Here is a 26,404-nt window from a genome sequence, read left to right as displayed (position 1 = left end):
GCAGGTTTTAGGTCTTACTGTACAACAAACTCATGCTTTATTAGGAAACTATTATATATATTTGTCCCCTTTGAAAAATTGTTGATGCAGTCAAAGTAGGCCCACAAGCACACAGATGTGCAGTACCTGTATCACAAAAGATCTAAAAGTCTGTAAACAGTTCACATCTTAAGGCTATGCTAAATCACTGCTATTTGGAATCAAGAATCACTCTTTGGTTTGAAGTATTAAGATTTCAAAATAGAAATACCCACTTTTCTTAACACTTACTTTGGACAAATAAGTTAAGTAATGGATTACTACACAGCAAAATTACATTTGTAAAATGATAATGCAACAAAAGGTTTGAGGTGATGTCATTTGTACGTGAAGCCAAGTAGGAGTTGCAAGAGCGCAAATATGGTCCGTAAACCACTGATTCCTTTAAAACCTAGCAATCCTCCAATTGCTCGACAGTATTCAAATCCGCATCACCTAGAAGATTATCGAGAGGCTACATGCTAACCAACGTGGACAATAGATTTTTCAGAAAAGCAAATGAGGGAATAAACTATACTGTCGTTCAGATTAATGCTTTAATTATACAGTAACAATAGGATCAAAGTTCCAGACCGTCAGCAGAGACATAGTAGGTTAAATAAGGGATCAACACAAAGCCCATGGCAGCTTTGAAGCTGACTGGAATGTTTTCTAAATTCCAAAATATTAAAGTTTATTTTAGGATAATGCTTAAATCAGCAGATCCAATAACATATGGGTTTCTTTCCAAGCAAAGGACACAGAACAATGCGCATCTTTACACCATCTTGTCCAAATGTAGTCATCTGACATGACAGATATATAAAGCTTGACATTTGAAATGCTGGAAAGAGACAAGCATGATACAGAACAGATTAAAAACTGTAGAACTGGCCCGGTTCCTTAATGAAACTGCTTTATTATTCACAACTAAATAAATCATTGTAGTTTCCCATGGCCCAAAGAAGAAATGGAGATGTAGAGCTTTATGTTGTAGTAAGATGTTTGAATTGTCAGGAAAACTGCTCGGCCATGATTTGAAGCTGGTTCAATACAAATATCTCAACCAAACTTCAATTGTTTCAGAAGGACTTAGATTTCACACGGCAAATAATGATTTTTAAGATTTAAAAACCTTCAATTTAAATTTACAGGCATCTCTATTCCTAGAGAGCATTATTTACATGAAATGCATTTTATATTTTCAAATTCGGAATTCCTGCACTCTGTTGATGTCAGCTGGAATGACCAGATGCAAACATGAGAGAGAGAGAGACACACAGACAGACAGACAGACAGGAGGAGGGAGGCAGGCCGAGAGACCGAGACAGAGAGAGGAGACAGACAGAGACAGAGAGATTTCAATATACAGGTTTCAAGCAGCATAAAACTTAACTTCTACGGCCAACTACCTTCAGGGATGATGTAAAATTATTTATGATGAACGTTAATGACAGGATGATGTCCTTTTTTGGTTGCAACACATTTTACAAATGCTTATTACTGTAAAGCGCCAAATACAGAAGTGAGGCGTAAAACTGGTAGCCGGTGCTTCCTCTCCCCTGCCAATCAACACCTTTTTCTTCCAATTTTAGACTTTGAAACTCTTTGAAGTCATAATAAATTTCAATACAAGTTGTCAATTGAGCTGCCCTTTTAAACAAAAACACTTACACATATCGTACATAAAATTGAACTGATCATAAACAGGAAAGGCACTACAGGCACAACGTTATGATCTAAAAGCAAGATGCTGAGAAACGAAGTTGTTTGTAAATGCCAGTTGAATCTCAAGTTTAGAGTACAGCACCTTGAGATTTTATGTTACACGTTTTTCCCCAATTAGATACATCAGTTTGTTGTTTCAGTCAAAGTGTTTAAGCTTATTACAGTAATAGCTAAAATATTAAGCTTCTTTAGGATAATACTTCTGCATGAATACTAGGGAGTCAGACTGCAGAAAATTTCTATATGTAGATAACATACAAGATGATACTACTTTGGTTTATCAACAGCAACTGATGGACTGTACAATTCTGAAGCTGAAAATTTATTCTAAAATGAACTATAGCTGAATTATTGTAGGGTATTAGGCATGATTACATATTTAACATAGTACAGCATGTCAGTACAGCAATTTCTGCCTTTATTCAAAACGTGCGTCTGGTGCCAGTTTATAGCGAGGTCGATACACTGAATGGGCCCAAGTTTCCACATGATTTGCGCCTGATTTTTTAGGAGCAACTGGTGGAGAACGGACTATCTTAGAAATCGCAATTCTCCACATTTTTTTTTCTGCAGTTCTAGTGAGGTAGAACAGTTCTACTTTGGAACAGAATTTTTTCTTCAAAAGGGGGCGCGTCAGGCCACTGACGTCTGATTTGAAAGTTTCCACAGTGAAAACGTACTCCAAACGAACTTAGAATGGAGCAAGTGAAGATTTTTGTAGAACTGAAAAAACCTGTTCTACACATTAAAAAATCAGGCGCAGGTTACAAATTAGGCATCCAGAACGAGGTAGGGGGGGGGGGGGAGGGGAAGGGAACTCATTAAATTCTACAATCAACCCTTATTTATACTTCTACAAATATTATACAAATAAATCCAACCTGAATAAACATTTATAAGCAAAGAAAAGATTAAATAAACCATCTTTCTACCTGTGTGAAAGTGCTTCAGGCACGGAGAATGCTGCAGTCAGCCTGAGGCGCCCGTTCTTTCCCGCGGGGGGGGGGGGGGGGGGGAAAGACAGTGAGAATGTTCAAAAACTAAACAGCTACAAAGAACTAAAAAAAATGGCCGAGTGCCAATGTTTCCTTCACACTGTGCGTGCGCGAACGCACCAATGCGCACGCGCAGCGTTGCCGGCAGGAAAAAAACTAATTTAAATAGTACCCGCCCCCTCCCACTTACAAAATCGGCGCGAGTGTAGGCTCCGCGCCAAACAGACAAGGAGCTGCAGAACGCTCCAGAATTGCGAGGTTTCTTTTCCGGCGCCGTTTTAGGTGCGAAAAACGGGCGCCCAGCTCAGAGGGGCGCCCGTTTTTTATCGTGTGGAAACTTGGGCCCAATAAGTCACACTTTGCACAGCCTGACCTAAAGTAGTGCAATTTGACAACTGGAAAACGGTTAGGCAGCATGCAACAGCAAGTTTTCGTAATACAAATTGCTTTTTAGGTTACCAACAAACTTTAAAAAAACAAAATCAGCAATATAATTTGGCAAAAGGGCATTGAACTTTACAAAAACAACAAAACCAAGGATCTTTGACTACCTCGGGCTCATTTGCAGTCAGTGGCAGTGCAGTACAAAGACCCTGCTGTGATCTACTCCAACTCTTGGAAGCAAGAACCATTTCCCAGATGCATACACTAATGTATTAACCTCATTGCTGCCAACTATAGATCAAAATAGAAGGCTAAATATATACACTAAATCAAAGAAAATTACAAAGCCTTCCACTGGTATATGCAATCTATATACTTTTTTAAAAAAACACAAGATACGCTTCTTTCCTAATTTAATAAAAATGTTTTACTTTGCATTGAAACAATATTCATAAGCAAAGTAACAGACTAAGTTTATTCTTCAAAAAAGAAAAATAAAGTAAAACTTCGCAGTGCCAAATAGTTCAGACACCTTCACCAATATAGCTGTAGGCTTATTTTAATAAAAGGGAACATTTTTCTTACGAGAAACTCAAACACAGCTCTCTGCAAGACCAAGGGATTAAAAGGCAATACTTTGTAGCTTTCCCACCGCTCCTGGTTTGGGATTCTGAATAATGTGTATTCAGGATTAAGATCTTACAAATGCCCCCAACCATCCAAATGGAGGAAAAAGAGTTTATTTTCTTCAAAAAGAAAATAGAAAATCCAGACACCAACAAAGATTCCGCATGCTCAGGTCCCACTTCAGACAGTTGAGCACGCAAATCTAGGCTGGCACCGGACGGTACAGTACTGAGGGAGTGCTGCACTGCCAGAGTTCCCATCTTTCACCTATTTCTATAGGTGAAAGAGGAGAAATAGTTCATCAGGTTTCCAAAAACTGTTAGCTATACGTTGACACTAGCTAGTGGGTGGGCAAAACTGATTGAGAATAGATGTCCTCTCCTATTTCACAACCTTGTTTGCACTATGGACCTTAATCCACATTTAGCTTTCTCAATGAAACAAAGATGTACCAATTCTGTGTCACTAATTCTCTGCCCCACTCCCACCCCGATCCCTGCCTCCTACACTCCTCCAATGAAGCTCAATGGAAGCTCAAGGGACTGCACCTCATCTTTTGATTGGACACTTTACAGCCTTCTGGACTCAACATTTATTTGAACAATTTCAGATCAAAACCACTGCTCCCATTTTTTCAGACAGCCGTCTCCATTGACCAGAAGCTTAACAGGCCAGCCACATCAACACTGCAGCCTCAAGATTGGAGCTGAAGTTGGGTACTCTGAAGAGTGGCTCACCTCCAGACTCCTCAAATCCTTTTCAAAAGTCAGGAGTGCAATGAAATATTGACTGTTTTCCTTGACGCGGTCTGCCACAACAATACAAGTAGTTTGACACCATCTAAATTGGCAACCTGCTGTTGGATTCAAAATCTACGCTCCCCACCACAGTGGCAACGGTATTACTCGCTACAGGATACAAATTCCAAGCTTACATCAAAAGCACCTCAGACCATCCTCTACCACAAGGTAAAGAGCAGCAATAGCATGAGATCATCTTTCAGTCTCTCGTCCTCTTCCCCAACCTCCGCTCCCCAGTCATACATCAACATTACGTGGCTATTCTTGCATTATTGCTGGCTCAAAATTCTACAATTCCCCATCTAGCATCATTAAGCAGCTCCATCACCACAAGGACTACAACAGAACAAATAAAGTTGCTCAACAATATTCTTGCCATTTTACTAAAAAGTTACTAAATGATGATTGTCAAGCAGTTAACTTGGCACCAACATAGCACAAGTATAATGTGCTAACAAAATACTTTAAAATCCAGTTATGGAGCATATTACTCCAACTAAAAGATTTATCACAAGGTGACCGAGTGTAATGATTCTTTTGCTCTCTTTGCTCCAAAAAAGATGGAGACAATATTTATTTCTCCCAATAAGCATCTGTAGAATGAAGTTAGATAGAGAAGCTACAAAATACAGATCAGCATTAGTTGGAAGAATTGTGTCCCACCCAGGATATTCAATCAAGCTCAAACTTGTAAATGGTTTGGATTATATAGCAAGACTGGTAAGCAGGCAGGAGAAAAAAAAAATCTAATTTGTCCATTAATAGAAAAGGAAACAAAACTGGTTTTGCCCTTAGCCAAAAATTCTGCCATTTCTTGACAAACGGCACACATTTCTTTTCTAAACTTGAAGATTTATAAGCCTTCCTCAATTGTAAATATTAAAAACAAATCTCAGATTTAAGAACCCTGATGCTCATTAAATGTAGAACATGATTGGTAGATGTTATTGAAGCAAATAATAACTAGCCCTATATGGGACTACTATGGAATAAGGTTTACATAGAGCTAAAACCAATTAGAATGGGATTGCTGTTTCGGCAACAGTTACAAATATGGGACAGCAAGAGCCACCTAAATTGGCACATGGTAGTTAGCACTACACATCTCATTCCTAATCTCACAATACACATGTTCCTAAAAAACTGGCATCTTCACGATTCTTGTAAGCAATCCAAAGCAATACCAGAGTGTAAATTTAAAAATTACATAGATAAAGGATGCAGATATGTAGAGCACAGTAGAATGCCTGTATGTTGTAAAATACAAATTCATTACTTCAATGCATGAAACTTGTAGATTGATTGAATTTAATTTCTATTAATGTTTAAGTAGGTTCATTTTTTTTTTTGAGGGACTGAAAATCTTAATACTGCACAAATAAGTTGTTCATTAGGAATTCACCAAATGCTGTACAACAAGTATTTATATAGTACCTTGAATGTAGTGAAACGCCCAAAGCGCTGCACAGGAGTATTATACGATAAAAATTTGACACCAAGCCACACAAGTAGAAATTAGTGCAGGTGACCAAAAGCTTGGTCAAAGAGGTATGTTTTAAGGAACGTCTTGGAGAAAAGAGGGGTAGAGAGGTGGAGAGGTTTAGGGAGGGAGTTCCAGAACTTGGGGCCGAGGCAACAGAAGGCACGGCCACCAATCGTTGAGCAATCATCACCAGGGATGCTCAAGAGAATTAGAGGAGCGCAGATATCTCGGGGGTGGGGGGTGGGGGGTGGGGGGATTGAGGGGCTGGATAGGGAGGAGAGTGCGGCCATGGAGGGATTTGAAAATGTGAATTTTAAAATCGAAGCATTGATTAACCAGAAGTGAAAAGGAAGCCGCCCTCTACGGGCCCAAGTTTCGAGCCGCGCCTAGAACGGCGCAGTCCCGACCTGGACGCCCGTTTTTCGCGCCACAAAGTGCACCTAAAAAAAACCTCGGTATTCTCCACCTCCCTGCAGGTCCTCTGGCCCTCGGCGCAGCGCAGCAGGAGCTGTAGGGGGCGGAGCCAGATCCCTGCGCTCAAAACAGTGCCGGGACCTCTGCACATGCGCGCTACAGTGGGCGCGCAAGTGCAGTAGCTCCAGGCGCCCGAATCTGTGTGGGAGGGGCCCGAAGCACGCAGCCCCTAGCCCTGGCCCAATGGCCTCACTGGGGCTGCGTGAATAAGGCTCCTCCCACTGCCAGCTCCCGCTTCCTCCCGACCCGACTCCCGCTTCCCGACACCCGCTCTCCCCCCCCCACCCCCGGACCCGACACCCGCTCCCCCCCCCCCCCCCCGCTCCGGACCCGACACCCGCTGCCTCCTCCCCCCAACCCGACACCCGTTTCCCCCCCCCCCGCCGCCCGCCCGCTCCGGACCAGACACCCACTGCCGCCTCCCCCCTCCCCCCCGCCACCGACCGGACCAGACACCCGCTCCCCCCCCGCCTCCGGACTGGATCTGACCTGACCTCCTTCCCCCCGCACCAACCCGAACCGACCTCCCTCCCACCACCCCCCTCTACCTGTAAATCTGGTGCTGGGGACGGGCCCTACCCGAATTCTCAGGCTCGGCCCATTCAGCCTCCCTCCCCCCCAATCTCCTTCTCCCCCCCCCCACCCCCCCAAATCTCCTTCTCCCCCCCACCCTTCAATCTCCTTCTCCCCCCATCCCTCCACCCCGCAATCTCCTTCTCCCCCCCATCCCTCCATCTCCTTCTCCCCCCACCCCTCCAATCTCCTCCTCCCCCCCACCCCAACCCCAATCTCCTCCTCCCCCCCACCCCAACCCCAATCTCCTCCTCCCCCCCACCCCAACCCCAATTTCCTCCTCCCCCCCCCACAACCCCAATCTCCTCCCCCCCCCACCCCAATCTCCTTCTCCCCCCCCACCCCAATCTCCTTCTCCCCCCCACCCCAATCTCCTTCTCCCCCCCCACCCCAATCTCCTTCTCCCCCCCCACCCCAATCTCCTTCTCCCCCCCCACCAATCTCCTTCTCCCCCCCCACCAATCTCCTTCTCCCCCCCCCCCCCCACCAATCTCCTTCTCCCCCCCCCCCACCACCAATCTCCTTCTCCCCCCCCCCCACCACCAATCTCCTTCTCCCCCCCCCCCCCCCAACCACCAATCTCCTTCTCCCCCCACCCCCCCCAATCTCCTTCTCCCCCCACCCCCCCCCAATCTCCTTCTCACCCCCCCCCCCTCAGGCCCCAATCTCCCCCCTACCCCCCCCCAATCTCCTTCTCACCCCCCCCCCCCTCAGGCCCCAATCTCCCCCCCACCCCTCCCAATCTCCTCCTCTCCACCCCGCAAACTCCTTCTCTCCCCCCCACCCCGCAATCTCCTTCTCACCCCTCCATCTCCTTCTCTCTCCACCCCGCCATCTCCTTCTCTCCCCACCCCGCCATCTCCTTCTCTCCCCACCCCGCCATCTCCTCCTCCCCCCACCCCTCCATCTCCTCCTCCTCCCCCCACCGCTCCATCTCCTCCTCCTCCCCCCCACCCCTCCATCTCCTCCTCCTCCCCCCCACCCCACCATCTCCTCCTCCTCCTCCCCCCCACCCCAATCTCCTCCTCCTCCCCCCCACCCCAATCTCCTCCTCCTCCCCCCCACCCCAATCTCCTCTTCTCCACCCCCCCACCCCAATCTCCTCTTCTCCACCCCCCCACCCCAATCTCCTCTTCTCCACCCCCCCACCCCCCAATCTCCTCTTCTCCACCCCCCACCCCTCAATCTCCTTCTCCCTCCACCCCCCAAAATCTCCTCCTCCCTCCACCCCCCAAAATCTCCTCCTCCCTCCACCCCCCAAAATCTCCTCCTCCCTCCACCCCAATCTCCTTCTCCCCCCACCCCAATCTCCTTCTCCCCCCCACCCCAATCTCCTTCTCCCCCCCACCCCAATCTCCTTCTCCCCCCCCACCCCAATCTCCTTCTCCCCCCCCCACCCCAATCTCCTTCTCCCCCCCCCACCCCAATCTCCTTCTCCCCCCCCACCCCAATCTCCTTCTCCCCCCCCACCCCAATCTCCTTCTCCCCCCCCACCCCAATCTCCTTCTCCCCCCCCACCCCAATCTCCTTCTCCCCCCCCACCCCAATCTCCTTCTCCCCCCCCACCCCAATCTCCTTCTCCCCCCCCACCCCAATCTCCTTCTCCCCCCCCCACCCCAATCTCCTTCTCCCCCCCCCACCCCAATCTCCTTCTCCCCCCCCCACCCCAATCTCCTTCTCCCCCCCCCACCCCAATCTCCTTCTCCCCCCCCACCCCAATCTCCTTCTCCCCCCCCACCCCAATCTCCTTCTCCCCCCCACCCCTCCACCCCAATCTCCTTCTCCCTCCACCCCCGAAACACAGACACTGACAGAGAATGAGACACACACAGAGATAGAGACACAGAGACACACTGAGGGGAGCATCCCAGCACGCTGTTGGAGGGCTCGCGGTGCTGCAGTCAGTAAGTAGAAAATATTTTATTTATTGATTTTTTTTAAAAATTATTTCTTATTCATTTTTTTTGATTGATTTATTGTTTGATTGATTTATTGATGTATTGATCATTTATTATTGATGATAGCTCTTTGTTTGTAAACTTCCCTTTAAACACCGCCCCCCCCCCTCCCACCCAACCATTCCCTACGCCTGATTTTCTCAAGTGTAGACAAGGTTTTTTCGAGCGTACAAAAATCTTCACTTACTCCATTCTAAGTTAGTTTGGAGTAAGTTTTCACTCACGAAACTTTGAAATCAGGCGTAAGTGGCCGGACACGCCCCCTTTTGAAAAAGAAATTCTGTTCCAAAGTGAAACTGTTCTACCTGACTAGAACTGGAGCAAACTGAATGTGGAGAATTCCGATTTCTAAGATACTCCGTTCTACACCAGTTGCTCCTAAAAATCAGGAACAAATCATGTGGAAACTTGGGGCCTTGAGCACTGAATATTAGAAACATAAGAATTGCTAGACAAAAAACGACCAAGATCTATCTAGCTTGTCTTTTACCACCCTGGTAGACCCAGAGTTAAATTACACAATTAGGAATAGTATGACACTGCACCACCAGGATCTTCTGAGTCGGTTTCCATGGAAAATGATGAGAAAACAAAGGGTAGATGATGAAAGTAATGGTTGGATAACATTGATTTCAGCCATGATTTGTAAATGCAGTTTTAAAACACTCAGCAGCGACTCTTAGCAAAAACACACTATGGTGATTAATTTCATTTGGGGGCAACCACTTGTGGGCAGTGCCAGTATCTAAAGCGATTTTTAAAAAAACTATCACGAGATGGCGGAAATTCGATTTACGCGGGACACAATTTGCGCTTGAAATTACTCAATCTTGTGCCGTTTGGCCAAATTGCGCCAAAAAACAGCGCAATAGAGTGGAAAATCTGGGCCTACATTTTTTTTTAAAAACTTAACGGCTGACTGCAAAATCCAGGCCAATTAATTTGTATGGGAAGGTGGTCATGCCGCCAATAGAATACAAAAAAAACATGAATCTTGTTTGCAGTCATTTCAAGCTAGATACTACTAGTCATTTTAAACTGACTGCAGCCTCCTATGAATAATTAAAATATATAAACAGAATCCAAATTATGCTCAAATATTCACAGGGGCTTGAGGTCATAGAAATAATAGGACTGATTTCATGGAGGTACAGAAAATGAACTTAGTATTCCTCAAAGGGAGAGATGAGACCATAACAGACCAGACAGCAGGCTGGATAGGGCAAATATTCTTTTGTTGCTCCAATGTCCTAACCAACCATAAGCTTTGCTAACAAAGTAAATTACTACACTGAACACAAGCTGCCTTAAAACATGACAGCCCTACTGTACAGTAAATTTATACAAACTATACAACACATTCCCAAGCCTCTCGTTTAATTGCACTGCAAAATGTTTCCAAAATTTCAATTATTTAGTGTTCTGCTAAATACCAAGGAAACAAAACAGTCTTCAAATAGAATGGCTTTTATCCAGGCATCTACTGGATAAAACCCAAACCATCTGAAGATTGAAATTTATGTAACGAGAAACATGGACATGGGTCAATTATGAGATCCTAAGTATATTTATACACCATATTAATTTGTACGTGCATCAATCCTAATTTAAATAAAAATAAATGGCCCTGAATTCACGGTCGGTATGAGGGCGTACTCTCAGAACACTGTCATTGAAATGGACACAAAGTTCAGGGTTTTCACATGCACTAAATCCCAAAATTGCTATGTCAATTTCCAAGCGTGCATCAGCTTTGTTGCACATTTCACCTCATTCAAATTAACGTGCTGGCAAAAAGTTGGGCTAATTGCCCACCTACTGCACACGCAAGGCGGGTGGGGGGGGGGTGGTGGGGAAGAAAGATGAGAAAATTGTATTAGTTTGTGTTACAACCCATAACAATGAGGCACTGGTTCATGTCTGAGCAGATACAATCTTTGACAGAAACTTTCATTTGTTCGATTTTGAGAACAGGGCCTTTTTGTCTCACCATCTTTGCTGCCCAAAAGTCTTTTGTAGTTTTGGTTTAATTATTTCCCAACTTCTATTTAGATAGGATTTAATTCACTTTAATGATTTCCTCATCAGACATTTAAACTCTCGATTCTAGAATATTTAAATCAAAAGTTAGTTCATCTAATAGCAGAGAAACAAATGTGTTCGGTCTACAAGACTGTAATTATAGGATTATGTTGTCATGGCCCAGAATTAAAGGGCCAATGTTAATACAGCTGCATGTTTTGTATAAAAAGCATCCTATTCAGATTTTATGGTTTCAAGGACACAGTCAGTAAAAAGTACCTCAATGCTTGTTCAAAATCTATTAATGTCGAAATCTTGGTTTGTGTATCATGTACTATTGGGAATGATCGTAATTTAATAAAATAGCATTTCTGGCTGCTAAATTATTTTAAATGATTTATGGGCAAATTAGCAATCTCCTGTCTCTTATTGGCTAAGAGTCAGGAAGTGAAAGGACCACTGGCCCGTGTGATCCCAGATTCACATAAGCACAACGGTGCACCCCTGGGATCCATGGGCCACTATGCTTTCCACAACTCTTCAGCGCTTCAAAGCAACATTTCGAAGGAGGTTTCATGCGAGTAACTGCGGATTTCGTTCGGATACTGGCAGCGTACTCCTTAACTATTCCACCGCAAAATCAGGGCCAAAGTTAGAAAATTGCCACAAAGCATTTTCTTCATTATGGGATAGAATTTCCATGGTTTCCCCAATCTCCCGCTGTAACTTGGGAGTAAGATCAGCAGAAGTGGATTAAGGCTTCCGCTGATGTTAGTTAACAATTAGGAAAACCCATGTAAAAAATAATGGCGCAGACTTTATTCACTTGGAAAATTGTCCATGTTGAAAAGGGATTTTAATTTGGATAATTCTGGCAAAATAAGTATTGAAAGACACAAAAGTATCCTACATAGTAATGATTGAATTAGTTTGAATCAATTATCAAATTATGCTACTCAGTGAAGTGTTAAGGCACCTTGGTTGAAAACAGTTGTATTTCATTAACCGAGCATATAGACTATGCAGAGATGATTAAAAACTAATACACAACATAGATTAACAGATTAAATGTTATATAAAGTTATGAATGGAAGTAGATTTTTGGTGACCTTTCAAATCACATTATAAATGTTGGAACATGTGGATTTCTAGTATGATTACACTCGATGTATTTTATTTCCAGGAACACAAGAAAAAAGTCACGCGTTAGACATCTCAAGGGGTGCTGAGGAACACTTACTCGGCATGCAAAATATGTCAATGCCATCTGTATTAGTACCAACAACTACATTTTAATGCCATTTCTTGTTGGCAGGCACCACTCTTGAATGTCAGTTTGCTTTGACATATAGCTGATTCGAGGCACTCTCTGAAATTAAGTCCAGATTTATAGCATTCACAGGGCTGCCACATAGACTTAACACTCAACAGGCTGCAACAACTAAACTAATTGATATTCCACTAAGCCTAGATAATTCCGCATTCAGCAGGGCCTCTAGGGCATGAATCAATGGGACTATGATGTGCAGAGAATGCCTTTATTTGAAAAATGAAGAGAACCCTAGAAAAATAGATAATCTATCTTTGTTCTCTAATTAGTGCTTTCCATATGCTGTAGAAACATACCACAGCAGTACAATTGAAGAGGAAGTTCCCCCAAAATGGAGTTTCAACAGCAGCCCAAAGGGCAACTGTCAAAGATAATATCCTGTTGTGCAGCTATATGAAGCAGTCGTAGAACAGGAAGAATGGGTTAACCTGCCCTTGGGGCTCCCTATGAGCAGGTTAGTTAATATAAAAAGCACTCAACCATCTTTTAAAGATTCATTCTGTTTCACCAGGGGCTTTGCACCATAGCTATCAAACGGCTGTTCGGACTCTCAACTCTGTCCATACATTTAATACTATGGCTGAGTGTCTACATAATAAACATTCTGGCTGATAGACAAAGAGAGACAAAAACTATCCAACATAAAACTGATAAGGGGATACTTGGGACACGGTAGAATTCCTACCAAAACTGCCAAATAAAATAAAGTCCATCCAGATTGACAGCAGGAAATTCATCAACTCTTGTGGGCTGAAATGAAAGCTACCAATAAAGGCATGTCCCATAAAATTAACTTAAATTTGCATGTTCCATAGTGGACAACAAATTTTGGGCAAATGAAGGCCTAATGTATACAACTGCCATATAGACTGGACAAACTGCAGTATCAATAGGTGATTGATCACCTAACAAACTAATTTCAAAGTGTGAGGATAAGCTGCAATATGGACTCAAATTAAACTGGACTTCAAGTGCAAGAAAGGTTTAACTGCCTCGAGAATACTGCCAGCTGCACATCAAAATGCAAAAGTTTAACCAACTACATACAATGTCACAACACAAATTTAATTGTATGCACCGGTCCTTGATGTTGTATGCTCTGCACACAAGTTTCGATCACAAAAACTACATGAAACCACTGCATTCTAGATTCATATTCTTTAATTATTGTGCACCTTTTCCAGCAGTTACTTTTTCAGATTCTTCCCCTTCAATAAAACATGTCCACATCATCTTTTGTAAAACTGCCATCTACCATAGCAATATAAAAAAAGAGAGATATTACTGCTACAAATGTGTTTAAAAAAAACATTTGACCCTACAATATCCTGAATACTAATCTCACCTGCACTACCGCAGGAAAACAAAGATGAAGCCAGGTAGCTGGTACACTTACGAGGTCACATGTCTTTTGGCAGCCAGTTGAAAAGAGGCATTACTTGAGGCACCGGAGCTGGTTAGACACAATTTTGGCTGCAAGTGCACACATATAAAAACATGCATGTCACACAAAGCTGCTTTCGACTGACCAGAAGTAGTAAGTTTACAAGCAGCTGCCAATCTGCATATTTCCCCTCACAGACAGCAATAAACCTCAGGAAATCCTATTTGAAGTTGCATTAAATAGAGCTACAGAATATATTTGTGAATTACATGGTACAATGCTCCCATTAAATCGCCTGACTTACTGCAAGCAATGTCACAGGAGATCTACTAACAAGTAATAAAAACAAATGCTGGCCCACATGTACACCACTGTGCTATTTGTTGCAGCTCCAGTATATTTATTCTAATCTGTAGGGCTCTCAAAAAGAAGAAATTATTCCCCACAGGCAAGGCCAAGTAACAGAATGAACCATTTGACTGGTTCAAAATTTGCAGTGGGGAAGGGAAACCATGTGATGAGTTGGTCTCTTGTGCTGTTTTACTGCACAACACTTTCATAGTTGGAACAACCACCAAACTGAGGCAATCAAAATGTTTGCTGCCAGAGATACAGTATGTAGTATGGGAATACTTACCATATTGTCCGGCAGTAAAGCTGCAGAACCATTCCATCAAATGTCTGAATGTAATCACATTACACTGGGCAGTTTTGGTTTTTGATGTTGTGCATTAATGTAGTACATTTGCTCTCGATTACAGTACTAATAATTTTGGTTACTGGTTAGTAGGCGGCACATTTTAACAGAACACATAGAATGTACCAAGACAAACCTGCAATGTAATAACATTCGGCGCTGTGGAGTCACATTTAAAAAGTAAACAGGATGTGCTTTATTACTTTTTTCAGAGAAAATTATGGTTTTGGCTTATTAGTGACCTTATTCATGCTAATGCTATTAGAATGAGGGTTTTCAGCAAGTGTTTAAATAAAAGCTGGATTTAAAAGAAAAATTCTGTCCCTTGGCATCTCCACTAAAACTCAAAACCAAGTAAAAAATCTTCATAACCATTCATGAAAAGGATGTTCCCCCACCTCCCCCAAACAGCAAATTCTGTCTAATGTGAGAGAAATGGTGTATTAACATTACTCATCATCACTCAAACAAATCGTTACTGACAATTGGCATGCTACTCCTCATCCAAGCCTGTGGTCACCATTTCACAGTTTTACAGAATGGATTTTGTTAAGATGGAAAACAAAACAAAAAAAAGTAGTTAGGTAATACCTGCCCTCTAAATGGTCCCTGCTCACCCATCAAGACTAATTATCCACACAACCAAAATAATCACAATTTGGGTGACTAAAACTGCTCCAAGCAGATTGCAATGATTAATGCAAAGGTCCACCAAACCAAATTCATAATTTTTAAAGAGACACGCTACCACAAGAAATTAGATAAATTCAAAAATAGGTAAAGGCAACTCAGTCTATCTAGCGATATTTAAATCAGGTTTAGGATCCAGGCTATTATTTACCTGCTGCCTTGATGCCAAATCTAGATTCAAATACATTTTTGCCAAATGTAACAATGGTGCCCGAAACAGTGAAACCAAACTAACAGTTTGGCAGTATCTCCAATTTAAATTGTGATTTGTTCATCAGAAGTAGGCCACACGAAAAGTCAACATCAGCAGAAGAGTTGTCTTGAACATTCGGGATTTAGCATCTGCACCAGACTTTAGAATTTAGGATCCAGGATTTGATCCTTAGTTACACAGGATTAACTTATCTTAGCTGAACATTACTATTGGCCCCAATGCGCTGGACTAAAGAATGGGGGGTGGGGGGGAAAGTTCGACAAAGCTCCCAATCCTAAATCGCTACACAGTAAGCTCTGAAGACATGTGGATACTGATCAGCGTAGTACTGAGCTTAACTGTAATGCTCCCATGGACAAAATAGCCCACTAGTACTCACCTCTTCTCCTCTCGTGAAAAATTGTTGATTTGACAAACTACACAAATGCTAGTTTCTTATGGAACTAGGAACTATGCCGAACCACAAAAGTTGCCACATTTAAGCAAGGGAAAAGAAAATCAAAATGGGCTGTACAATATTTATTTTCTCCTCCTTCCCCCTATTCTAGTCATTAACAGACCAAGACTTTTGCTGAACTAGCACACTCAACTTCCTGCAGTACTGTGATAAGAGTATATCCAAAGAGAAAACTCAAATAAAAGGGAGTGAAATTTGCATCATTCACTGGCGACGTACAGCAGTTGTTATAGCCGACAAAGTTTACACATTGCGTGGTATTGTAACACTCAATTCACTATTTCCATTATGAAGACAGTCAGTAGTGACAACTAAACACATGGCACATGATCCAATGGACACTTCATTGGAGTTAGGCATAGAAACAAATGCAAATGGCTTAACCACACATTAAAGAGATGTGCGCTTTGCACAGAACAAACCATTTTCAAGTACCATGGCTGTAAAACAAGAAAACACAATGACATATTGGGCCAAAAATTGCAGCCTTGCCGGGTCCAGCCTCACAAAAGCTGGTCTTCGGGCAAGAGGCGCATGCACCGAAAACTGGCTTTTCCGATGGGTCAAGATTTCTCTTGACAGATACTCCGCATCCCCGGGAGAAGGACATCCGTGCGGGAGAGATTGGGCTATTTGCCCAACGCACGCCCAGCAAATGTCCTTCAAACTTTTGCACCTGGTAAAAGCAGGCGCATAGCTTACTTTTACCAGTGTTTAGAGCTTTAAAACATAAAAATTACATTTATTCATTGTTAAAAACCCTATCCATTAAGGTAAGTTTATTTTTAACCCTATTAAAACAACTTTCAAAAAAAATTTTTTTTTGAAACCAATTAATTAAAATTAAATGTATGAGGTGGTTTTTTTAAAATTTATTATGCTGTGTTTCTTGTTTTAGGAGGGTTTTCTCTGATAGTAATAGGAGCTCGTAAAAACGGAGTTCCCATTTTTATCAACGAGAATACTAGCTAGCGATTGATGGTCAGACCCATCCGACTACAGCATTTCCGTACGTACGAGGAAGTCATCTCCCCTACGCTGAGCATCGAATGAAGGCCTCCGACCGCAATCGTAGGTTCCTCCGTGACCACCAGATATTTTCATTTAAAAAATTCAGCTGAGGCATTTGCCCAAAGGAAGCCTCCAACCGCAATTCCCCCCCTCCCCCAATGTGTATGAAGCATGTGAATGCTATCTCAGAACATAGAAAATAGGAGCAATAGTCGGCCATTCGGTCCTTCGAGCCTGCACCGCCATTCAATATCATGGCTGATCCTCTATCTCTACACCATATTCCTGCTTTTTCCCCATACCCCTTAATACCTTGTGTCTAGAAATCTATCCATCTCCTTAAATATATTCAGTGACTTGGCCTCCACTGCCTTCTGTGGTAGAGAATGCCACAGGTTCACCACCCTCAGGTGAAGAAATTTCTCCTCATCAGTCCTAAATTTCCTTGCAGTCAGAATCAGGTGAATTCATAATGGGGAACAAGGAAATGGCAGGCCAATTGAACAAATACTTGAGTTCTGTCTTCACTAAGGAAAACACAAATAACCTCCCGAAAATACTAGGGGACCGAGGGTCTAGTGAGAAGGAGGAACTCGGCCAGGAAATGATGTTTGGGAAATTGATGGAATTGAAGGCCGATAAATCCCCAGGGCCCAACTGGGATGTATCCCAGAGTACTTAAGGAAGTGGCCCTAGAAACAGTAGATGCATTGGTGGTCATTTTCCAACATTCCATGGACTCTGGATCAGTTCCTATGGATTGGAGGGTAGCTAATGTAACCCCCACTTTTTAAAAAAAGGGAGGGAGAGAAAACAGGGAATTATAGACTGGTTAGCCTGACATCAGTAATGGGGAAAATGCTGGAATCAATTATTAAAGATGTAATAGCAGCACATTTGGAAAGCAGTGACAGGATCACTCCAAGTCAGCATGGATTTATGAAAGGGAAATTATGCTTGACAAATCTTCTAGAATTTTGAGAATGTAACTAGTAGAGTGGATAAGGGAGAACCAATGGATGTGGTGTATTTGGACTTTCAAAAGGCATTTGACAAGGTCCCACACAAGAGATTAGTGTGCAAAATTAAAGCACATGGGATTGGGGGTAATGTATTGATGTGGATAGAGAACTGGTTGGCAGACAGGAAGCAAAGAGTGGGAATAAACTGGTCCTTTTCAGAATGGTAGGCAGTGACTAGTGGGGTACCGCAAGGTTCAGTGCTCGGACCCCAGCTATTTATAATGTACATTAATGATTTAGATGAAGGAATCGAATGCAATATCTCCAAGTTTGCAAATGACACTAAGCTGGGTGGCAGTATGACCTGTGAGGAGGATGCTAAGAGGCTGCAGGGTGACTTGGACAGGTTAGGTGAGTGGGCAAATGCATGGCAGATGCAGTATAATGTGGATAAATGTGAGGTTATCCACTTTGGGGGCAAAAACAGGAAGGCAGATTATACGAAGACAGATTAGTAAAAGGGGAGAAGCAACGAAACCTGGGTGTCATGATACATCAGTCATTGAAAGTTGGCATGCAGGTACAGTAGGCAGTTAAGAAAGCAAATGGCATGTTGGCCTTCATAGCGAAAGGATTTGAGTATAGGAGCAGGATGTTCTTGCTGCAGGTGTACAGGGCCTTGGTGAGACCACACCTTGAGTATTGTGTGCAGTTTTGGTCTCCTAATGTGAGGAAGGACATTCTTGCTATTGAAGGAGTGCAGCGAAGGTTCACCAGACTGATTCCCGGGATGGCAGGACTGACATAAGACTGGATTGACTAGGCTTATATTCACTGGAATTTAGATGAATGAGAGGGGATCTCATAGAAGCATGTAAAATTCTGACGGAATTGGACAGGTTAGATGCAGGAAGAATGCCCCCAATGTTGGGGAAGTCCAGAACCAGGGATCATCATAGGCAGTCCCTCGGAATCGAGGACGACTTGCTTCCTCTCCCAAAGTGAGTTCTTTGATGGCTGAACAGTCTGATACGAGAGCCACAGGCCCTGTTACAGGTGGGACAGACATTAGTCGGTGGAAAGGGGTCAGTCGGGCTGGTTTGCCGCGCGCTCCTTCCACTGCCTGCGCTTGGCCTTTTTATGTTCCTTGCGTCGAGACTCAAAGAGCTCAATGCCCTCCCAGATGGATTTTGTCTACCTCGGGAGGTCTGCGGCTAAGGTCTCCCAGGTGTCAGTGGTGATGTCGCACTTTACCAGGGAGGCTTTGAGGGTGTCCTTATAACGTTTCCGCTGTCCTCCTTTGACTCGTTTACCATGAAGGAGCTCCGCATAAAGCATTTGCTTTGGGAGTCTCGTATCTGGCATGCGTACTATGTGGCCTGCCCAGCGAAGCTGATCGAGTGTGGTCACTGCTTCAATACTGGGGATGTTAGCCTGGTCGAGGACACTGATGTTGGTGCGCCTGTCCTCCCAGGAGATTTGCAGGATCTTGCGGAGACATCGTTGGTGATATATCTCCAGCGACTTGAGGTGCCTTCTGTACACCATCCATGCCTCAGACCCATACAGGAGGGCAGGTATTACTACAGCCCTGTAGACCATGAGTTTTGATGGTAGATTTGAGGGCCTCCTCCGTTTCGGATGCCCCCAGAAGTTTGTCAACATCCTTCGCCTGCTTCATGATGGCATGCAGGCCGCACTCCTTACCAACAGATCCATTACAGACCCAATCCATGTCCAGACCGGGGTCAAACATGGCTGTGTCATCCCCCTAACCCTCTACTCAATCTTTCTCGCCGCCATGCTCCACCTCACAATCAACAAGCTCCCCGCTGGAGTGGAATTAAACTACCAGGGTCACAGTCTAAGGACCATATAAGTCCGAGATGAGGAAAAACTTTTTCACCCAGAGAATTGTGAACCTGTGGAATTCTCTACCACAGAAAGTTGTTGAGTCCAGTTCGTTAGATATATTCAAAAAGAGAGTTAGATGTGACCCTTACGGCTAAAGGGATCAAGGGGTATGGAGAGAAGGCAGGAGTGGGGTACTGAAGTTGCATGATCAGCCACAGAAACATAGAAAATAGGTGCAGGCGGCCATTCGAGCCTGCATCGCCATTCAATAAGATCATGGCTGATCATTCCCTCAGTACCCCTTTCCTGCTTTCTCTCCGTACCCCTTGATCCCCTTAGCCGTAAGGGCCATATCTAACTCCCTCTTGAATATATCCAATGAACAGGCATCAACAACACTCTGCGGCAGGGAATTCCACAGGTTAACAACTCAGTGAAGAAGTTTCTCCTCATCTCAGTCATAAATGGCCTACCCCTTATCCGAAGACCCCTGGTTCTGGACTTCCCCAACATCGGGAACATTCTTCCCGCATCTAACCTGTCCAGTTCTATCAGAATCTTCTATGTTTCTATGAGATCCCCTCGCGTCCTTCTAAACTCCAGCATATATAGGCCCAGTTGATCCAATCTCTCCTCATATGACAGTCCAGCCATCCCTGGAATCAGTCTGGTAAACCTTCGCTGCACTCCCTCAATAGCAAGAACGTCCTTCCTCAGATTAGGAGACCAAAACTGAACACAATATTCCAGGTGAGGCCTCACCAAAGTCCTGTACAACTGCAGTAAGACCTCCCTGCTCCTATACTCAAATCCCCTAGCTATGAAGGCCAACATGCCATTTGACTTCACCACCTGCTGTACCTGCATGCCAACTTTCAATGACTGATGAACCATGACACCCAGGTCCTGTTGCACCTCCCCTTTTCCTAATCTGCCGCCATTTAGATAATATTTTGCCTTCGTGTTTTTGCCACCAAAGTGGATAACCTCACATTTATCCACATTATACTGTATCTGCCATGCATTTGCCCACTCACCTAACCTGTCCAAATCACCATGCAGCCTCGTAGCGTCCTCATCACAGCTCACACCGCCACCCAGTTTAGTGTCATCTGCAAACTTGGGAGATATTACACTCAATTCCTTCATCCAAATCATTAATGTATATTGTAAAGAGCTGTGGTCCCAGCACTGAGCCCTGCGGCACTCCACTAGTCACTGCCTGCCATTCTGAAAAGGACCCGTTAATCCTGACTCTCTGCTTCCTGTCTGCCAACCAGTTCTCTATCCACGCCAGTACATTACCCCCAATACCATGTGCTTTGATTTTGCACACCGATCTCTTATGTGGGACCTTGTCAAAGGCCTTTTGAAAGTCCAAATACACCACATGCACTGGTTCTCCCTTGTCCACTCTGCTAGTTACATCCTCAAAAAATTCCACAAGATTTGTCAAGCATGATTTCCCTTTCATAAATCCATGCTGACTTGGACTGATCCTGTCCCTGCTTTCCAAATGCGCTGCTATTTCATCCTTAATAATTGATGCCAACATTTTCCCCACCACTGATGTCAGGCTAACCAGTCTAAAATTACCCATTTTCTCTCTTCCTCCTTTTTTAAAAAAGTGGTGTTACATTAGCTACCCTCCAATCCATAGGAACTGATCCAGAGGCGATAGACTATTAGAAAATGATCACCAATGCATCCACTATTTCAAGGGCTACTTCCTTAAGTACTCTGGGATGCAGACAATCAGGCCCCGGGGATTTATCGGCCTTCAATCCCATCAATTGCCCCAACATAATTTCCCGCCTAATAAGGATATCCTTCAGTTCCTCCTGCTCACTAGACCCTCGGTTCCCTAGTACATCCGGAAGGTTATTTGTGTCTTCCTTCGAGAAGGCAGAACCAAAGTATTTGTTCAATTGGTCTGCCATTTCTTTGTTCCCCATTATAAATTCACCCGAGTCTGACTGCAAGGGACCTAAGTTTGTCTTCACTAATCTCTTTCTCTTCACATATCTGTAGAAGCTTTTGCAGTCAGTTTTTATGTTCCCAGCAAGCTTCCTCTCATACTCTATTTTCTCCCTCCTAATTAAACCCTTTGTCCTCCTCTGCTGAATTCTAAATTTCTCCCAGTCCTCAGGTTTGCTGCTTTTTCTGGCCAATTTATATGCCTCCTCTTTGGATCTAACACTATCCTTAATTTCCCTTGTTAGCCACGGTTGAGCCACCTTCCCAGTTTTATTTTTACTCCAGACAGGGATGTACAATTGAAGTTCATCCATGTGATCTATAAATGTTTGCCATTACCTATCCACCGTCAACCCTTTAAATATCATTTGCCAGTCTATTCTAGCCAATTCACGCCTCATACCGTCGAAGTTAGCTTTCCTTAAGTTCAGGACCCTAGTTTCTGAATTAACTGTGTCGCTCTCCATCTTAATAAAGAATTTACCATATTATGGTCACTCTTCCCCAAGGGACCTCACACAACAAGATTGCTAATTAGTCCCTTCTCATTACACATCACCCAGTCTAGGATGGCCAGCCTCTCTAGTTGGTTCCTCGACATATTGGTCAAGAAAACCATCCCTAATACACTCCAGGAAATCTTCCTCCACCGCATTGCTACCAATTTGGTTAGCCCAATCAATATGTAGATTAAAGTCGCCGATGATTACTGCTCTACCTTTATTGCACACATCCCTTATTTCTTGTTTGATGCTGAGCCCAACCTCATTGCTATTGTTTGGCCTGTACACAGCGTTTTCTGCCCTTCGATATTCCGTAGTTCCACCCATACCGATTCCACATCATCCAAGCCAATGTCCTTCATTACTATTGCATTAGTTTCCTCTTTAAACAGCAACGCCATCCCGCCTCCTTTTCCTTTCTATCCATCCTTCCTAAATGTTGAATACCCCTGGATGTTGAGTTCCCAGCCTTGGTCACCCTGGAGCCATGTCTCCGTGATGCCAATTACATCATATCCATTAGCTGCTATCTGCGCAGTTAATTCTTCCACCTTATTCCGAATACTCCGCTCATTGAGGCACAGAGTCTTCAGGCTTGTCTTTTTAACACACTTTGCCCCTTTAGAATTTTGCTGTAATGTGGCCCTTTTTGATTTTTGCCTTGGGTTTCTCTGCCCTCCTCTTTTAATATTCTCCTTTCTATCTTTTGCCTGTCTCCCTTTTATTTCCCTCTGTCTTCCTGCATAGGTTCCCATCCCCCTGCCGTATGTTTAACTCCTCCCCAACAGCACTAAAACACTTCCCCGAGGACATTGGTTCCAGTCCTACCCAGGTGCAGTCCATCCGGTTTGTACTGGTCCCACCTCCCCCAGAATCGGTTCCAATGCTCCAGGAATTTGAATCCCTCCCTTCTGCACCACTCATCAAGCCACGTATTCATCTGAGCCATCCTGCGGTTCTTACTCTGACAAGCACGTGGCACTGGTAGCAATCCTGAGATTACTACTTTTGAGGTCCTACTTTTTAAATTTAGCTCCTAGCTCCCTAAATTCGTCTCGTAGGACCTCATCCCATTTTTTACCTATATCGTTGGTACCTATATTCACCACAAGTGGCTGTTCACCCTCCCTTTTTAGAATGCCCTGCACCCACTCCGAGACATCCTTGACCCTTGCACCAGGGAGGCAACATACCATCCTGGAGTCTCGGTTGCGGCCGCAGAAACGCCTATCTGTTCCCCTTACAATTGAATCCATCACTCTCCCACTCTTTTTCCTGCCCTTCTGTGCAGCAGAGCCAGCCACGGTGCCATGAACTTGGCTGCTGCTGCCTTCCCTTGATGAGTCATCCCCCCCAACAGTACCCAAAATGGTGTATCTGTTTTGCAGGGGGATGACCGCAGGGGACCCCTGCACTACCTTCCTTGCACGGCTCTTCCTTTTGGTCACCCAATCCCTATCTGGCTGTGTACCTTTTACCAAGGTGTGACCAACTCACTAAACATGCTATTCACATCATTCTCAGCATTGTGAATGCTCCAGAGTTCATCCACCCACAGCTCCAGTGCCACAATACAGTCTGTCAGGATCTGCAGGCGGATGCAATTCCCGCACACAGTCGTCAAGGACACCAGAAACGTCCGAGTTCCCACATAGTACAGGGGGAGCATAACACACATCCGAGCTCTCCTGCCATGACTTAACCCTTGGATTAACTTAATTGGGCAACAATAATGCTAAAGGTTACTTACTGATAAAGAAAAAAAGAGAAACTACTTACCAATCACCTGCCAATCACTTACCCCCTTGGTTGTGACGTCACCTTCCGATTTCTTTTTGCCTCCTCCCTGTAGCTGCACCGGCAGGCCTCGACGTCTGCGGAACTCGCTGCTCCTCCAACTAGCTCTCCGACCACGAACTCCTGCTGGTCTTTATTGGCCTTGACGTCCCCGGAACTCGTTGCTCCTCCTCTGACTAGCCATGATCATATTGAATGATGGTGCAGGCTCGAAGGGCCAAATGGTCTGCTCCTGCACCTATTTTCTATGTTTACCCCGTATCCCAAGACCGTGACCCCTTGTTCAAGACTTCCCAGCCAGGGGAAATATCCTCCCCGCATCCAATCTGTTCAACCCCGTCAGAATGTTATACGTTTCAATGAGATCCCTTCTCATTCTTCTAAACTCCAGTGAATACAGGCCCAGTCGACCCAATTTCTCCTCATACATCTCAGCAGTCTGATTAAAAACGGAGGCCTAGGAGCGGAGTTCCTTCCTGACCGCAGTCAAGGAGTGGCATACAGTGCATAAAAATTATATAAAGGAATTAAACGTGTTGAATAATGACTGAAAAAATGTTAGCACAAGAAGTCTGTACGGTTATTTTTCAAATAGACAATTTGTTGCATTCCAATTACTACCTACTACCACAGAAATAATTTAAGTTTTCAGTAGGTAAGAATGCAAATAATGATTTAGAGCTGCCCAATTTATGAGAACTTTCACGCTGTCTTTGTTCTCATTATGCAAGGCCCTCAGGGCCACAATGCGCATAGAAACACAATGGAAGTCTGAAAGTCAAATTCATTCCAAGATAATTACAGGGAGTAGTTCAGAACCATTGCTAGTTGATATAACTAGCACACAAGAACATGAACAGCTGCTAGACTAGAGTGCTACTGGGTAACTCATTAGTTCTCAGCAAAGTGTCTAAAACAGACTGGTTTGCTTCCTTTAACCTGCTGAGCATCCAAATTTGGAGAAAATGTATATCCTGTACTTGGGAAAGTAATAATCAGTTATATCTGCCACTTACTTGCATAATGTTCTTAATAACTAGAATAAAAGTTTACCTTTAATTCATACACTTATTAGAACACAGTACAATATTAAAGCGGTGGGTTTCCAAGCGAACAACATTCTTGCAATGTATCGAAGAGAATTTTGTCTTCCAACACTATCAAAAATACTTCCCATAAGAACATAAGAAATAAGAGCGAGAGTACGCCATATGGCCCCTCGAGCGTGCTCAGTCATTGATTCCCCCTTACGGCTCGGGGGATAAAGGGATATGGAGAGAAGGCAGGAAAGGGGTACTGGGGGAATTATCTTATTGAATGGTGGTGCAGGCTCGAAGGGCCGAATGGCCTACTCCTGCACCTATTTTTTATGTTAATACGATCATGGCTGATCCGATCATGAACTCAGGTCCACTTCCCTGCCCGCTCCCCATAACCCCAGTCTATTTCTGTTTTAAATTTATTCAATGTCCCAGCTTCCACAGCACTGAGGCAGCGAATTCCACAGATTTACAACCCTCAGAAGAAATTCCTCCTCATCTCAGTTTTAAATGGGCGGCCCCTTATTCTATTATGCGCTCTCGTTCTAGTCTCCCCTATTAGTGGAAACATCCTCTCTGCATCCACCTCGTCATGTCCACCAAGGAAAATGCAGAGAGATTGCAGCAGTAATGCACAAAAGGACACATAACCTACAGTTATACTATGATACATTTATCTACTTTACACATGTATGCCATTCAGTAATTTTTTTTTTAATTTCATTTTCAATGTATGCCATTCAGTAATTTTTTTTTTTAAATTTCATTTTCAGAAGGGTTGATAATGAAATATGTTCCACAGGTGAAAGCTAGCCCACAGAGCAACCCAGACCCCTTTTACCTAGTCTCTTTTCTGAGGTGAGCTTGTGCAAGGAAATATGGGTGGATAGTTGCTGTACATGGCATAGTGTAATGTTTACCAAATATAAAAGCTAGGACACAATGCCCACAAAACTCTTCCACCTAGTGAAAGCAGGCGTAAGGCCTCTTTACCAGCGTAAGGGTTAAAATATTTTTTTTTAATGATTTAAACAAATACCCTGTATACACATTTAAAATTTTATAATTAGTTTAGGTAAATTTTGGCCTGTTTTAAAATGTTTACATTTAATTTTTCAAAAAATGTAAATTTTATTTTAAATGCTTAATTAAAGGGTCTTTTAATTAATTTTGAATGTGAAAATTTATTTATTTGGGGATTTCTATTATGCTTATGAAGATTCTGTATGTAAATGGAATCTCCATATGCATCATAGGAGTCCCCCTTTTTGATTGGTTGGCCTGGCCCATGTGATCCCAGGGACTCTTGCAAATTGCATGTGCCCCTGGGATCCGTGGCCTTTACGCAGGCGTACAAATACAGGCCCAGGACCACAACAGTCCGAAGCTCCAGACACACCAGGTAAGTTTGTATGTTTTTTTTGGT

At 43.7% G+C, this 26,404-nt stretch overlaps 1 protein-coding gene across 5 annotated transcripts in view; it reads right to left on the bottom strand.

Annotated features, from left to right (window-relative positions):
- suco (SUN domain containing ossification factor) overlaps positions 1–26,404 on the bottom strand; it is a 112,404-nt gene that overhangs the window by 74,299 nt on the left and 11,701 nt on the right. The window lies entirely within an intron of this gene.

This window comes from Pristiophorus japonicus, chromosome 8 (genome assembly GCF_044704955.1).
Source record: "Pristiophorus japonicus isolate sPriJap1 chromosome 8, sPriJap1.hap1, whole genome shotgun sequence".
NCBI lineage: Eukaryota > Metazoa > Chordata > Chondrichthyes > Pristiophoridae > Pristiophorus > Pristiophorus japonicus.
This window is presented reverse-complemented; position numbering and strand designations above follow the sequence as displayed.